Consider the following 7,727-nt stretch of genomic DNA (forward strand, 5'->3'; position numbering starts at 1 on the left):
GCCTAGTTTGTTTTATACAGGCTATATAGCAAATTTATATTGGTTTTTGTGCCAATCTCAAACTGAATAATATAGCTCTAGGCCGCTTGCTTATTAGTAAAGCTTTTGGTTTTTTTTTCACTTGACACAAAAGTAAGCGTTATGTTATATGTGATGATGCACAACATCATCTGCACCCCGCTTTTCAAAATCCTAGATCCATCCATGGATAGAAGCTCTCACAATGATATGAAAACTTTTCTATCCCCATGCCCTCTAGGAATGGCTCCATAATACATGGGCAGAGGTCTGGAGGAGAGCCTGCAGGGGAGAAAGCACATACCTGCAGGTAGGACTGTATCTCTGTCTACAAAGCCAAGGGCCCCAATAAGGCCAACAGAAATGGGGAGAGGAGGAAGAGTTGCTGCTGGTTCTTGGGCTGTGAGAGGAGAAAAAGTTGGGGGGATCAAGGTCAGCTGAGGGTCTCGGGCCCCAGGAAAGAAAGGCCATTAAAGCAAAACGTTATTTTGGATAACAAAACGTAACTACGTCATTTGGGGGTCATTCGTATTTATGCAGCCAACCCAAGTGATTCAAGGCGATGTTGTTCAGGTGTGGCTGGGGATGCATCTCAATTCTCCAAAATCTTTCCATGCTTCTTCATGTCTGGTTTAGAGGCGGTGTGGAGGAACACAGGACATTGGACACACGATGGGAGCATTAGGAGATGAATAAGAAGACGGAAGTGAAGATAGGAACAGGAAACGGAAGAGGAGGGGAGGAAAGAAGAGTTCCTGTTTGAGCAGTCGAGCAGAGGTGAGTGTATTTGGGTGGATTTAAAGCTGAATTTTATTGTGCATTTTTCACATACTCATTGGTAGATGAGTAGAAGAGAGTGAAAATGTAGAAGAAAGTTAAAAAGTCAAGGGAGCTTAAAAATATCTATTCAGGGCCAGACTCCTGGCTTTAGGAGTTGGATTCACAGTCCTTATTCTCCTAAATTTAGCAATACGGCTAGCTATTAGCAGTACGTTCTCACCTGGGGAGTCAGAAGGACCTCTTGGGTCCTCTAGTCCAGCCTCCTGCTGCAAGGGAGGATTTGCTGTTCCCTCCCCAAATGCTTCCCCAGCCTCTCATTGAAACCCTCCAATGCTAACCAAGATCTGTCCAACCCCCATAACAGGGAAATAAATTCCTCTTTCCTGGTGCTAATGTCTAGCGAGAGTCACAGGTCAACACTTCAACTCACAGCAAGTGGGTGAGATTAACACAATAGAAAACTGGTAACTGGAAAGATCTCTGCCAACGGTGCCTCTGGACCTGGACTTTTCCAAGGGGGCTCTCTGTAGCATGGCTGTAAATCTCTAATTTTGGGGACTCAGTGGACAGTGGGCTATTATACTTGCCCCCTGGGAGAAGAAGACATACAGCCTAATTCTGATCTTGTCAGCGGGGTGTAGAAAAAAATGATGCATTTCCAGTGATTTAAATTGAATTGCTCTGGAATAGCGTTGTGAGCCAAGACCCCCGAAAATCAATGGATGTATTTCACCGCCATCAAAAGATGCTGAATCAGGCCCTAAGTGAGATTAGAAGTAGACCCTGGAGGATGCGGGGAGCCGTGTTAAAAAATGTATCTCGGGTCACAAGGTCAAGTGAGCTTGATGATTTCATCCCAAACCCATTTGTTCGCATCGTGCTCCGACGTATTGATCGTGGTGGCGGCCTGCGCTGCAGAAGGTCAGGACGGTGGCAGCAAGGGCACCGCGGGTCGGGAGGAAGCGCGTCGTGTCCGCGGAGAGACCCTGGGACTCACGAGCACGCAGACCGCTTACTGGTGCTGCAGAGGGGAAGCCCCTCCGAGTGGATCTGTACCAAATCCATGTGGCCGATTCACCAACAGGACCAGTCGCAAAGCGTCCGGGATGGATAACGTCTCTGCGCTTCCTCCCTACCTAGCTTGCAAACAGAGGGAAAGCAATGGCACGTACAAACGGCAGGCCTCATCCTGCTTTAACACTGGCCCTGAAAACACTGCAAATCCCCGGGACTATCTCCAGGACCCATGCTGGCATGGAGGGGTGTTTTTGCAGCCATCTGAAAGTGTCAGAAACAAGGAAAACCTAATGGGCTGCCATCCCCCACGCCGCTCTGAATGCAGGACCGATCCGAGACATCCTGAGAGCTCGATTCAACGTGTCCAGCAATGGGATGTGTCCGCCACGTCCCACGGGAGAAGGTCATGGCCAAATTGGGGTTGAGAGGGAGGGAGTTGGCTCCGAAGCTGGAGTTTTCCTTTACTCGCTTTCATCTCCGCAGCCCTTGCTATGCCCCCGTGGGCTACTTCTCATCGTTCCCGTTCCAACACCGACCGGAGGAAATCAGTGCATTGCAGCTGATGCTGATTTACCCCGGCTGAGAATCGGCCCCTATTGATCTATCTCCCTTAGGCACCGTTTAACCCGGTTTGACATTGCTCCTTTTATCTCTCCTCCGAAATTGGCCCTGCCAGCTCCTGAACTGGTCCCGTTGCTCTGCTCTCAGTTCCCTCCAGTTTGCCAGGAGAAATCGCCTATTTATAATGCAAAGCATCTCTCCCCGGCGAGCAACCCCAGTGGTGAGGCATGACTTTCTTGGAGCAGCGAGCATTGCCAGGCTTTTACTGGCAGCGTTGCCTCATTAGCACATAAAGTCCTGCATTACACATGCCTGCCTGGCTGGAGGGAGGCCGTGCTTTGCACCGCTGGGCGATGCAGAGGGGATGGGGATCTCATCCTGCTGGGGTCCGGAGTCCTTTCCACTTCCCCTGCAGCTAGCGGGAGCAGACGGCACTCGTCAGATCACGGGATGTGCTCAGCAGCTCGCAGGATCTCGCGCGCTATAGGCCAGAATCCCATTAAATGACTTCTCGTTGCTATGGCGATATTGATGGACAGCCCGTGGAGTTGGTGGGAATTCAGAGAAAGCCAGAAAAACAAAAAATGAGGAGAGAAAAGCCCCTGGGGAAGTCTGAGATTGTCCTCAAACGGGGGGGCGGGGAAGGGGGGGTGACACTCTGACCTCGAGCAGATGCTCTTGGAGTCCTCTACCCCGTTATCCTGTCTCGAAACGTATCCCCAGGGACGGGCCAAGCCCTTCATCTACCGACAGCGGTGGGGGTGACACTGCTTCTCTTTCTCTGCTGACGACGGCAGGGCAGGGAGGCCCGTTAGAGATCCTTGTTCAGGGAGGCACAAGTTTGGGCCTTGCCTTCTGCCCCGCTTAAGGCTGGCACGGCGAAATACCTCTCCCTTTTCCCAAGTTCCTTCATTTTTGCAGACTCACGTCGGTGCCGTTTTTTTCCCCCCATCCGGATGCAAGCTTAGGAGTCGTGCCACTGATTTCAAGAAGGCAAGGATTTCACACCCCTTCACCTCTCCTATGAAATACGAACTTTCATTTCGACCCGGGAAAACTTTCACAGACTTTTCTCTGATGCCTCAAGAAGGGTGCTTGTGCCTGAAAGCTTGCAATTGGAGACATTTTATTTTGCACAAATCTAGTTGGTCTCATAAAAGATATCACCTCTACCACGAGTTCGGATTCCAGGCTTTTCCACAAACCCCCCCCCCCCAGGATTTTGCATTCTCCTGCAGTCCCGGGGGCAATTTAATGTGCCCACTGACATACTGCTAGTGGATCAGCTGGGAAGTCCCTGTCTTTCCAGACTCATTTAGGAACGGATGCTCTTTAACTTCAATTCCAAGAGACTTTTCAGAGCAAAACTGCACTTCAAAACTGACTGTAAAGATGGCATCCTGCCCACCCTCCATATACCACACAGGTACAAGAAAGATAGGAATAATCTCATTAATTTAAACCTAGTCTGTCTCGATAACAGTGTTCCTGTGAGACTGAGGGTTTTACCTGATTTATTTCTCCTCTACGAACCCAGGCAGGGTTTCACATCTGTCGTTGGTATTCAGAGAATGACAGCTAGCACGGCGGCCGACCACTGGCAAAGGGGCTGTACGAATTCAATGGAAGGACACCATCTCTTGTACCCGCCTGCTCTCTCTCCTTGGACGGGGAGGAAAAGCTCCTGTTAGCAATCACGTGTGGACTAACAAGTGGGGAACAAAGTCAAAGACCAGAATAAAAGCTAAAAAAGAGCCTGGTGTTCTACCTCGACCAGCAAATTTCTCTAGAAACCACGAACCGCCCTCTTTCTCCCCGGGAAATGCAGGGTAAGTTAAGAACGCACCACTTTTTCCAAGTGAAGACACACTTTTTTTTCTCCTTGTCTACAGTAGCAGAACTATATTAGCATAACGAATCCACTCTAATTGGATACTTCCCCAGCTGGACACCCTTATGCCAGGAAGTTGTTCTTGCTCAGGATTTGTTACTGAAGAAGGGCATCCATATGGGGCGTCAAATAAGTATGATTGTTGTATAATTGCATTGCTATAGTGGATGTGCCCTAGCTGATACGATCACTGTTTTCAGACCCCTCTGCATCACGGGGGCATAGACACGTGGACTTTTTGTCTCTGGTCCTTATCTAATAATGATCGTGTGGCCATCTCTATAAACGGGATCTTAATGTACCGTGGAGTCTGAAAGGTCTTTACGTGGAGGGAAGAGACAAGAGTCCATTTTCTGATGTAACTGGTGGTTTTTAATCACATTTGTTCTGTGTTTATTGTCTCAAGTTCCCAAATACACGAGTTCTTCACCAGGGGGAGAAGAGATGGCCTTGCTCACTCCACCCATTTCAGAGCTGTCCCTTTTATCTACAGATTCAGGTTTAAAATCCTGGGCCACTTCAATGAGCTTCTTTCCTTCTCGACCGTATGGTGAGAGGGGCTGTTCTTTCAATCCAGAAGTGTACCCTCTCTCCGCATCTCTGTCCCACTTGGCCACAAGATCGGTTTTGCTGGACGACTTCTGCCGGTTCCTTCCAACCCGACTTTTCCATGCTTCTCTTCATAGCTGCTATAACAAGAACCTCATGGATGGTTAAAAGTGAGCATTTACTCCTGGTCTATGCTTATCCAAGTCTATTAACTGTTCCTCCTGATTGCTTGTAAGGCATAATGTCCAATTTGCAGGTATTGACACCATGGGGAAGTTGGACACTTGGATTTAGTTTTACCCTCCTGGTGGGCCAGGAAGCCAGCTGATGCACGGAGTCGGTATCGGCAGCTTCCCAACCTGTGGGCTCCCATCTTCTTGGCTCTTCTCTCCGAGGCACTAAACCCAAGGTGAACACATTACAAGGAGAAGGATGGGAACAACTTCCTGACAAGCCTGCCAGTGGTCCAGGGGAGCTTGAAGTCATGCTGAAGAAATGCAGGCTTAGCAGCAGCAAACCTGCATCCACCTCAGTTAATGACTGCCTTGTTGCAAGAGGATCCAGCCCACTCCTTTGCCCAGCTTGGCTAATGGACATGAAAAACCAATGACAATTTGGTTTAACTGGTTCAAGCTACACGACTCCAAGTACTCCCAGGGGCAGATCTGTAGTCAGAAGATGCTGCATTTCACAGGAGTTCATCAACCAGGGACAGCAAGATGCTGAGTGCCTTCAACCCCTGTTAGTGGGACAAAATCCCGGGTGAAGTCCAAGCCACCGACTTTTGTTCTTCCTTCCAATCCTTGTGTTCATAGGGTTAGGGTTTCCCATGTATCTGGGAGGACGCACATATTCTCAGCATGCGGTGAGTCTACACAGCTCAACCGAGAGAGGTGGCGTGTTCCCCATGGCAGAAAATATGCCATTGGGAACTGTGTTGGGTGCATCTACACGTGCACTTTACTGTGGAGTTGACTAATCAGCTCCACAGTAAAGCATCATTGTCTACACATGCACCGGTATTAGGGTGCAGTAAATTAATTAAGTCTGCCATAAGATAGTACCCTCCGGTGCAGTTACTTACTCCACAAAAACACACATATAGCTGGTGACGGGGGCTGGCTGGGGCGCGAGGGTGATAAAGTGCATGGGCTGGCTGCTGCATGGCTCTCTTGTGCCCCAGGCAGCCCCTCCACCACCTGACACCACCACCCAGAGCCTGGGGCTGACCCCCGGAGCCTGCTGCCAGCCTGGGGCTCCTCAACTTGCTGCTGTCCCAGGTGCATGTGCAGACGCTGCACCTGGGAGCAGTTCACTCAAACTGCGCCAGAGTTTATCACATCACATTAATTGCACATGTAGAAGCACCCACTGTGTATTTAAATCCCATTCCTTAATAAGGCCCTTTATTTTCCATCCATAAGCTCTTGGCTGCAACAAAGAAACTGGCATCAGTTCTCCTGAAAGAGTTAGGAAGAAAAGCTGCAGCCAGGGACAGCCACTGGGAGAGAGAACTGAAGATGTAGGAAAGCTCGAAACTTGGCCAGCACAGAAATTAGCTAAAAGTGCAAGAACGGAAAGCCAAGCCCTTTAAACTGGACTCGTACTCTTACCTCCCATCCAGGCCTAACAGACTGGAGAAGAGCAACCCCAGCTCTCCTGCTGCAGGCAAAGCTGCCTGAGAGCTCTGCATTAAAGATGGATCCCAACACTGTCATCAATCCCAAACCACATGCACATAGGGGTAGGCAAAGGGGTGGGAACATAAGCTCGACAGACACCCTCCTGGACTGGGTGAGAGTCAGAGGACCAGCTCCTTCGCTGGACAGTCAGGGCTTGCTTTGGCATCTATTGGCATCAGTGCCAAAATCTCACTGTCTTTAAGCTCTAGCTTGAAGGATTTCTATGGCAGAGGCTGCTGTGAACCCAGTAGATCAGGGCAGTGGGTTTATATAGCATTGCCTGCATTGCACCTGCAGCTGAGTAGCCTGGAAGGCTTAATTGCACAGGGTCTGGGGCGGGCATTTGAGGGTGTTGAGTGGCTCTGCGTTCCCAAGCTGTCTCCTGTGCCTGAAGGCCAGGGGAAGGTGGCCGGCTCACAGGGCACATGGTATGGGAGGTGATGCAGTGTGTTTTCAGGCTGGGGAAATCTGTGTGGCCCTTACAAATAAAGACCGGGCTGTGAGGGCTGAGAGTTTGAGGTATACCTGTACTGTGAAAGGGCTGTGGAGGGCTCTATGCCGCAATGTGATGGGGAGTCGACCCCTCCAAAAGATCCCTGTGGCAGGGGAGACTTAGACCCAGATCCCTATTGCTGTGCCTTGCAATCTGGCTTTGCTATCCTGGCCCCTGTAACTGGGCCCCTCTGCCCCCTACTAGAGGCCTTTCATGCCCAGGGTCCAGGTCGCTTCTGGCTCTGCTGGCTTTTAACATTTAAACATTTAAACTGAAAAAAAGCCCTTTATTTTTCCCCTCCCTCCCCAAATGCACAGTAATCCATTGTCAGTCCCCTCCACCTTCTCCTGAAACCTGCCCTCCTTCATCATCTTCCCCATCCCAGAAACTTGGAATAACTTTCTTGGTAGACAATGGGGCTCTTTTTGGAAGTCTCTCCCCTCGCCCCTCCAACCATCCTGTAGACAGAAATGTCTTTACTGTCTATAGGGAGGTTTAAAACCACCTGCCAGTAAAAAAGATCTTGTTCCGCAAGCTTCAGAGTGATTTCAGTACAACCCTACAGGGGCTAACTGAATAGCTTGACTATCAAAGATCCTAATTATTGTTATCCTCAATCTACAGACTTCAATACAAAGGACGTGCCAGAACAGTGCCTAAAGCCGGGAGGTGTTTGAAGCCATTGTCTGGGTTCTGGTCCATCCTACCCTTAATTCAAACACAAGGTTTTCTTTGC

At 49.6% G+C, this 7,727-nt stretch overlaps 1 long non-coding RNA gene across 2 annotated transcripts; it reads left to right on the plus strand.

Moving 5' to 3' along the window:
- Nucleotides 1-272: 272 nt before the first annotated feature.
- Nucleotides 273-7,490, plus strand: LOC112550996. 2 transcript variants are annotated; one of them, XR_003095098.1, is made up of 3 exons: nt 273-328; nt 655-795; nt 6,441-7,490. It is a non-coding gene; the product is annotated as an uncharacterized LOC112550996 (long non-coding RNA). The 2 variants fall into 2 exon arrangements; XR_003095099.1 differs by lacking the exon at nt 6,441-7,490 and adding an exon at nt 4,761-5,024.
- Nucleotides 7,491-7,727: the final 237 nt, after the last annotated feature.

The sequence above is a fragment of the Alligator sinensis genome, unplaced genomic scaffold, assembly GCF_000455745.1.
Source record: "Alligator sinensis unplaced genomic scaffold, ASM45574v1 scaffold1133_1, whole genome shotgun sequence".
Taxonomy (NCBI): domain Eukaryota; kingdom Metazoa; phylum Chordata; order Crocodylia; family Alligatoridae; genus Alligator; species Alligator sinensis.